Here is a 6,672-nt window from a genome sequence, read left to right as displayed (position 1 = left end):
CCAAGAACAGCAATGACTGTTAGACTACTACAGAAGTAAGTTAAATGGTCAGACCTTGCCCTTTTTAGGAGAAGTTTCTTTCAGCATATCAGAATCATTAACAGGGTTATGCTCCCAAATCACAGTATCATTCTCAACGTCTTTAAATTTTGTTAATTTGTTTAATGAGAATCCTCCAATCTGAAGGAAGTAGAGAAAGCATCATAAAGTTTAATATAATGTGAAGTTTAAATCACTCTTCCCCCTCTCCTCCAGGTTAACAATCCAAAGAAAAGCATAACAGAATTTAAAGATGGCTATTCCTCAGCTAGAATATTCGCTGTCCTGCTTTTCTTCCTTATAGTTTTCTACAGAAAGCACTCAGGAGATCAGTGGTTTTCAAAAGCGTATCCTCAAAAGCTCAAAGGCGAGGTGGTGGAGTTGCTCTTTATGTGAGAGAGCAACTGGAATGCATGGAGCTCAATCTGGGAATCGAGGATGAGCGAGTTGAGAGCTTGTGGGTAAGGATTAGAGGGCAGGCTAATGTGGGAGACACTGTGGTGGGTGTCTGCTACAGGCCACCTGACCAAGACGAGGAGGTTGATGAGGCCTTCTATAGGCAGCTGGATGTTGCCTCATGGTCACAGGCCCTGGTTCTCATGGGGGACTTCAACTACCCCGACATCAACTGGGAGGACAACACAGCCAGGCATAAGCAGTCCTGGAGGTTCCTGCAGAGCGTCGACGATAACTTTTTGACGCAGGTTGTGGAGGAGCCGACGAGGAGAAGTGGGCTACTGGACCTCGTGCTATCAAATAGGGAGGGCCTAGTAGGAGATGTTAAGGTGGGGGGTACCCTCGGCTGCAGTGACCATGATTTGGTGGAGTTCAGGATTCAACGAGGAGGAGGCAGGGCTGTAAGTAGCCTTGCGACGATGGACTTCAGGAGGGCCAACTTTAGCCTCTTCAGAGACCTCCTCGGTAGAATCCCATGGGCTAGTGCTCTAGAAGGAAGGGGGGCCCAAGAGAGCTGGTTAGTTTTCAAGCGGCACTTCCTCCACGTCCAGCAACAGTGCATCCCTGTGTGTAGGAAGGGAGGCAGAGGGGGCAGGCGACCTGCGTGGATGAGCCAGGAGCTTGTGGCAATGCTCAAGCAGAAGGCAGCGGTATACAGAATGTGGAAAAAAGGACAGGCCCCCTGGGAGAAATACAGGAACGTAGTCAGGGAGTGCAGAGATGCCACAAGGAAAGCTAAGGCACGTCTGGAAGGCAAGCTGGCAAGGGACGTTAAAAATAACAAAAAAAATTTCTTCAAATACATTAACAGCAAAAGGAAGATCAGGGAAAACGTGGGTCCGCTGGAGGACGGGATGGGCACCTTGGTTACAAATAACACAGAAAAAGCAGAGTTGCTCAATGCCTTCTTTGCTTCGGTGTTTACCAAGGGCAGCCCTTTAGAGCCCCAGGCCCTAGAGACAAGAGAAGAAGCTGGTGGAGAGGAAGACTTGCCCTGGGTAGAGGAAGATTGGGTCAGAGAGCACCTAAGGAACCTCGATACCCACAAATCCATGGGCCCTGATGGGATGCACCCCAGAGTGCTGCGGGAGCTGGCAGATGCCATAGCTAAGCCGCTCTCCATCATCTTTGAAAGATCCTGGAGAACGGGGGAGGTGCCGGAAGACTGGAAGAAGGCCAATGTCACGCCAGTCTTCAAAAAAGGCAAGAAGGAGGACCCAGGCAACTACAGGCCAGTCAGCCTCACCTCCGTCCCCGGAAAAGTGATGGAACGGCTCATACTGGCCGTTGTCTCCAGGCACATGGAGGACAAGAAGGTGCTCAAGAGTAGTCAGCATGGATTCACCAAGGGGAAATCTTGCCTGACTAACCTGATAGCCTTCTATGATGAAATGACCGGCTGGATAGACGAGCGGAGAGCGGTGGATGTCGTCTATCTCGACTTCACCAAGGCTTTTGACACCGTCCCTCACAACATCCTCCTGGGCAAGCTCCGGAAGTGTGGGATAGATGAGTGCACAGTGAGATGGATTAGGAACTGGCTGGATGGCAGGGCCCAGAGAGTGGTGATCAGCGGTGCAGAGTCTAGTTGGAGGCCTGTGGCTAGTGGGGTCCCCCAGGGGTCAGTCCTTGGTCCAGTCCTGTTCAATTTATTCATCAATGACCTGGATGAAGGCACAGAGTGCTCCCTCAGCAAGTTTGCTGATGACACGAAACTGGGAGGAGTAGCCGATACCCCAGAGGGCTGTGCTGCCATCCAGAGGGACCTGGACAGACTGGACAACTGGGCGGTGAAAAACCTCATGCAATTCAACAAGGCCAAGTGCAAGGTCCTGCACCTGGGGAGGAATAACCCCAGACACCAGTACAGGCTGGGGACCGACCTTGTGGAGAGCAGCTCTGCAGAGAAAGACCTGGGTGTCATGGTGGATGATAAGTTGACCATGAGGCAGCAGTGTGCCCTCGTGGCCAAAAAGGCCAATGGAATCCTGGGCTGCATTAAGAAGAGCATCTCCAGCAGGTCGAGGGAGGTGATCCTGCCCCTCTACTCAGCCCTGGTGAGGCCGCATCTGGAGTACTGTGTCCAGTTCTGGGCTCCACAGTACAAGAGGGATGTGGAGCTGCTGGAGAGAGTCCAGCGCAGGGCTACAAGGATGATCAGGGGCCTGGAACATCTGCCCTATGAGGAGAGGCTGAGGGAGCTGGGCCTGTTGAGCCTGGAGAAGAGAAGGCTGAGAGGGGATCTAATCAGTGTATATAAATACCTCAAGGGAGGGAGTGCAGAGGACGGGGATGGTCTCTTTTCAGTGGTGGCCACTGATAGGACTAGAGGAAATGGCCGGAAACTGAAACATCAAAAATTCCATAGGAACTTAAGGAAAAATTTCTTAACAGTGAGGGTGACAGAGCACTGGAACAGGCTGCCCAGAGAGGTTGTGGAGTCTCCTTCTCTGGAGATCTTCAAAACCCGTTTGGACGCAGTCCTGTGCCACGTGCTCTAGGTGTCCCTGCGTATGCAGGGGGGTTGGACTAGATGATCTCTAGAGGTCCCTTCCAACCCTAAGCATTCTATGATTCTATGATTCTATGATTCTATCCATATGTCATAAAACCTTGTTTTAGCAGATTACAAATCCATTAATATACATTTTTAATTATATAGCCATATACTATAGGACTTCTGTCTTATTCAGTGAGCAGAGTGGATGGGCTTTGGGGATGAGTCAACTCTGTAGCCAAGTAGTTAACTGCGAGACCTGTTTAATTGGATGTGGTAACCTGAACATACACACTAAATTTAACAGGTGCTCATAAGAAAAACAGATGCTATAAATATAAGAGCTGAATGGTATCCAGAAGAATTAGATTCTGGATCTATGTTCACAATTGTGAGAGAATTGCTCGAGAAAGGGGAACTTAGAGAAAAACAAGGGTCTAACAGAAGGTATGGCATTACAGAGGCTTGCTTGAGGTGAGAGACAGTTACCACTTCCAGGATGGTTGGTATGTGCGGAACCTACTTCTCCACGATTCCCTTGGCAACACAATCTGCTCTCCGAGCACACGCTGATAAGAATAAATGAGTGGAGCAGAACGGAGACACCATGGCCAAACTTTGTTGGCTTCCCTGCAGAGGGGGTAACTTGATGGTGCCATGCAGCTGATGAGTGAATGGAGGGTGGAGCGGAGTGAAGGCACCGCGGCCAAATGTTGCAGATAGTTAGGGAACGGCGGCCGGAAGATATCGTGCTGTACGGAAAGATAGGGCCCCTAATAGCCAATAGCGTTTAGTTTATGATGTAAGCAGACGGATGTGACGTTGTAAACCTAGCTATATAACACCTTGTTACCCATCAATAAACGCCATTTGCCGTCCACCACATTGGTGTCAACTAGCTGATGGCCCGAGTGGCTTGGGGGTGGTCGCCGTGCCGTCCCTGAACCAGGTCGCTGCGCCGTTTGAACTGCAACAGCCAAACTCTGTTGTACTCCCTGCAGAGGTAGCAGCCTGATCGTACCAGCAGCTGATGAGCCACATAGTATGATAAGATGTCAGGGCCAACAATGGTGGCAGATCGGTCCCTTCCGATGGACTTGGCTCAAACTTATCCTCCTTCTAATCTCGTTATAATACCAACACACAACCCCATCCCAGAAGTTACCCACTTCCAAGGAACGACCACTCCTCACTGAGCATGCTCTCTGGATTTTCGATTAACTCGGGGACTTTTTTAAATCAATGAATAACGAAAGTAAGTATGACTAGAGTCACTCAAGCTCCACCTAAATGTAAAAGAAAATATGTAAAAGGTGAACTAAGGATGGATATAGTAGGAAGTGGGGACGAGGGAAGAAGGAAGTAGAAAGAAGGAATAAGGAAAGAAGAAAGAGGGAAGATTCCATCATAACTTCCGAATCAGTCGACAGGCTGAACCCCTTTCCTCCCCTCGGGTCAGGACACTGCCTGAGGAGACTCCTCGAGCCTGAGCCCTCTCCTATCTTCTGGGTGAGGGATGATTGCGCATTTGTACACTAGGCACTAGCTAAGAACCCCATGCTGTAGTAGAGCATTTCCTGTACTGACATCTGAAACCTGTTCTCTAAATGTTGCATTTGAATAAATCCTGCTGTTTGTGAACCCAACCACTTGTTTTGAAGGCGATTGCGTGAAACAGGTGACAAACTGTTCGTGAACCCGATACTGCCAGAGTCGGACCTATAGCTGATATTCGTGAACTCGACTTGCTGTTTGGAAGGCGATCGAACCTACAGTTGACAGACTGTGAATCCGGTACTGCCAGAGTCAAGCTTATAGTTAATCACACTATTTGGGAACTCGATTAGCTCCTAGGAAGGCGATCAGACCTAGGGTCAACAGACTGTTTGTGAATCCGGTATTGCCAGAGTCAGGCTTATAGTTACCACAGTATTTGGTATCCCTATTAAGAGATGAGTCCAGTTGCCCCCAGTGCCTCTAACCTTTGAGGATTGGCTGGACCGCAAGGGGATTTAGCTCTTACCAAATTTGCCCCCCGCTTCAAACCGCAACAATAATAGAACCCCTGTTACATAAAGAAGATACAATTCATAGAATCATAGAATGCTTAGGGTTGGAAGGGACCTCTAGATATCATCTAGTCCAACTCCCCTGCACACGCAGGGTCACCTACAGCACATGGCACAGGACTGCATCCAAGCGGGTTTTGAAGATCTCCAGAGAAGGAGATTCCACAACCTCTCTGGGCAGCCTGTTCCAGGGCTCTGTCACCCTCACTGTTAAGAAAATTTTCCTTAAGTTCATGTGGAACTTTTGGTGCTTCAGTTTCCGGTCATTTCCTCTAGTCCTATCAGTGGCCACCACTGAAAAGAGACCAGCACCATCCTCTGCACTCCCTCCCTTGAGGTATTTATATACACTGATTAGATCCCCTCTCAGCCTTCTCTTCTCCAGGCTCAACAGGCCCAGCTCCCTCAGCCTCTCCTCATAGGGCAGATGTTCCAGGCCCCTGATCATCCTTGTGGCCCTGCGCTGGACTCTCTCCAGCAGCTCTACATCCCTCTTGTACTGTGGAGCCCAGAACTGGACACAATACTCCAGATGCAGCCTCACTAGGGCTGAGTAGAGGGGCAGAATCACCTCCCTCGACCTGCTGGAAACGCTCTTCTTAATCTACCCCAGGATCCCATTGGCCTTCTTGGCCACAAGAGCACACTGCTGCCTCATGGTCAACTTATCATCCACCATGACACCCAGGTCTTTCTCCGCAGAGCTGCTCTCCAGAAGGTCAGTCCCCAGCCTGTACTGGTGTCTGGGGTTATTCCTCCCCAGGTGCAGAACCTTGTACTTGGCCTTGTTGAATTGCATGAGGTTTTTCACCACCCGGTTGTCCAGTCTGTCCAGGTCCCTCTGGATGGCAGCACAGCCCTCTGGGGTATCGGCTACTCCTCCCAGTTTCGTGTCATCAGCAAACTTGCTGAGGGAGCACTCTGTGCCTTCATGCAGGTCATTGATGAATAAATTGAACAGGACTGGACCAAGGACTGACCCCTGGGGGACCCCGCTAGCTACAGGCCTCCAACTAGACTCTGCACCACTGATCACCACTCTCTGGGCCCTGCCATCCAGCCAGTTCCTAATCCACCTCACTGTCCACTCATCTATCCCACACTTCCGGAACTTGCCCAGGAGGATATTGTGAGGGACAGTGTCAAAAGCCTTGGTGAAGTTGAGATAGACGAGATCCACCACTTTCCCCTCGTCTATCCCGCCGGTCATTTCATCATAGAAGGCTATCAGGTTAGTCAAGCAAGATTTCCCCTTGGTGAATCCATGCTGACTACTCTTGAGCACCTTCTTGTCCTCCATGTGCCTGGAGACAACAGCCAGGATGAGCCATTCCATCACTTTTCTGGGGACAGAGGTGAGGCTCACTGGCCTGTAGTTGCCTGGGTCCTCCTTCTTGCCTTTTCTGAAGACTGGCGTGACATTGGCCTTCTTCCAGTCTTCCGGCACCTCCCCCGTTCTCCAGGATCTTTCAAAGATGATGGAGAGCGGCTTAGCTATGACCTCTGCCAGCTCACGCAGCACTCTGGGGTGCATCCTATCAGGGCCCATGGATTTGTGGGTATTGAGCTTCCTTAGGTGCTCTCTGACCCAATCTTCCTCTACCCAGGGCA

Source organism: Tinamus guttatus, unplaced genomic scaffold (genome assembly GCF_059628265.1).
Source record: "Tinamus guttatus ecotype Peru unplaced genomic scaffold, ASM5962826v1 Tinamus_guttatus_pri_ptg000498l, whole genome shotgun sequence".
Lineage (NCBI taxonomy): Eukaryota > Metazoa > Chordata > Aves > Tinamiformes > Tinamidae > Tinamus > Tinamus guttatus.
The sequence above is the reverse complement of the archived record's forward strand: the minus strand, read 5'-3'. Positions refer to the sequence as shown.